Source organism: Nycticebus coucang, chromosome 2, assembly GCF_027406575.1.
Source record: "Nycticebus coucang isolate mNycCou1 chromosome 2, mNycCou1.pri, whole genome shotgun sequence".
NCBI lineage: Eukaryota > Metazoa > Chordata > Mammalia > Primates > Lorisidae > Nycticebus > Nycticebus coucang.
The window spans coordinates 132,212,147-132,214,432 of record NC_069781.1 but is presented as its reverse complement, the minus strand read 5'-3'; the positions used below and the strand labels follow the sequence as shown (position 1 = coordinate 132,214,432).

General features: G+C 51.6%; 1 pseudogene; it reads right to left on the bottom strand.

The window, feature by feature from the left end:
* Positions 1-348: 348 nt before the first annotated feature.
* LOC128579751 (surfeit locus protein 6-like) lies at positions 349-1,832 on the bottom strand (annotated as a pseudogene).
* Positions 1,833-2,286: the final 454 nt, after the last annotated feature.

Below are 2,286 nucleotides of genomic sequence, written 5' to 3'. Positions count from 1 at the left end.
ACAACACATCATACAAATTATATACCATGACCAAGTGGGTTTTATCCCAGGGTCTCAAGGCTGCTTCAATATACATAAATCTATAAATATAATTCATCACATAAACAAAATAAAAAACAAAGACCATATGATTCTTTCAATTGATGCAGAAAAAGCTTTCGATAATATCCAGCATCCTTTCATGATCAGAACACTTAAGAAAATTTGTATAGAAGCTACATTTCTTTTTTTTTTTTATTGTTGGGGATTCATTGAGAGTACAATAAGCCAGGTTACATTGATTGCAATTGTTAGGCAAAGTCCAGAAGGGACATTTCTTTCTTTCTTTTTTTTTTTTTTTTTGGTGGAAATACTTTTTTATTTTTTGAGACAGAGTCTCACTCTGTCACTCTTGATAGAGTGCCATGGTGTCATACCTCACAGCAACCTTAAACTGGGCTCCTGGGCTCAAGCAATCTTCTTGCCTCAGCCTCCCTATTAGCTGGGTCTACAGGCACCCGCCACAACGCCTGGCTTGTTCTTTTTTCTATTGTTAGTAGAGATGGGTCTCACTCTTACTCAGGCTGGTCTCCTCCTGAATTCAGGCAATCCACCAGCCTCAGCCTCCCAGAGTGCTGGGATTACAGGTGTGAGCCACTGTGCCACCCTGGACCTTCTATTTTGCAGGCATGATCTGAGCCCTCTATTCAAGAGGTAAGCTCAACGCCACCCACTCCACAAGGAGAAGCCCAAGAGCCAGAGTGATGGGACACACTGGCCTCACACCACTGGGCAGGTGTTCAGGCCAGGCCAGCGCGCTCCAGGTCCTGTGGCAGGATTCGGCCCTTCTTGCGGGCCTTCTGCAGGCGGCGCTCCACCCGGGCTGCCTTCTTCTTACGCAGGTTCTGGCGCCGCTGGTCCTGGTGCCGCTGCATCTTCTCCACCACGTGCGCCGTGCGCTTCTCCTTGCGCCGCAGGGCCTCCTGCAGCAGGTGCTCGTCATCTCTGATGCGCACGCCCTTGCCCTTGTACAGCAGGTTGGTCCAGCCCATCTTGGCCTCCAGCTCTCGCGCCTGCCCCTCGTCCTGGTCCCGCAGCTCCTCCAGCCGGCTCTGCCGTGCCTGCAAACGCTCTAGCAGCTGCCGGTAGTTCCTGCCTGTCAACGGAGTGAGGTTCCCCTTCACCTTCTGCCTCTTCTCCTTCCTCGCTGCGCCTTGCTGGCCGGTTCGTCCTCACCCACCTCCACCTTGTTGAAGATCAGCCCCACTGGCTCCACAGGCTCATTGCAGGCTGCCTCTGGGGCAGGCTCAGCAGCCTCCTCGGCCTTGGTTGCCTTCTCCTTGGCCCGCAGCTCCTTTGGCTTCCTCTTCTTCCGGTCCCGCTCCAGCTTTCTCCTCCGTCTTTTCTCCAAAGTGGCAGGGGACAAGTCCTGGGCACTACCCTGGCCCCGGGCCTTCTGGATCCTCTCATGCAGTCGCTGGCGAAGAACATTCAGGGCAAAAAGAGAATCAGGCCCTGTGGCCAGGCCATCTGCAGGGGCCGCTGTGGAGCTGGAAGGCTCCTTCTCTTTGGCTTCCTCTGGCCTATCCCCAGAATCTCCTAGAAACTTCTTCCTCAGTGACTTAGCCTTGGTATCAGCAGCCTTCTCCTCCTGCTTCTGGAATTTCTTTGGTGTTTTCTTCCTCTTCTTTTTTGGTTGTCCACCAGCTTCTGAGCCTTTAGTTTTGCCTGCCAATTGGCGCTTCTGCGATTCGGGGCCGGGCTGGGAGCAGATTTTCCTGGCCAGGCTCTGCAGGTAGGCGTCCTTGGCGAGCAGGGAGGCCATGCTGAGCTCCGCACAACTCTTCGGCAGCCGCGCCCGGGACATTTCTTAAACTGATAGAGGCATAGGCTAAAAGCCTATATGCTCTGTGCCCAAGTGGCCTGAGAAAAGCTGTTTAGATTTCTCGCTGCCCTAGGTTTTGTTGTAGGCCTGGCAACCTTGGAATGTGGCTGTTAAGCCTGAGGGCATTGGAGCCAAAACTCCACTCCCAGAGATACTGCCCAGAGGCTGATGCATGCAAGTCATGTAATCAATATGCTGTATGGCCTCTGGACAATGGTTAAGCGAGTTACTAAGTTTCTGCCCCTCAGGTTGTTGTGGGTTTCCAGAGATTTTAAGGAACAATCTACTCTTTCCTTATTGTGGTCTTGTGGCTTCTCAGCTCACAAGCAAAGCAGCTAATGTATGACTCATGTGATAGTTGTTTTGGGTTAGAAAAATGTATATTAGTTAATCAGCAGGCACCTAGAAAAAGTTAATTGGAT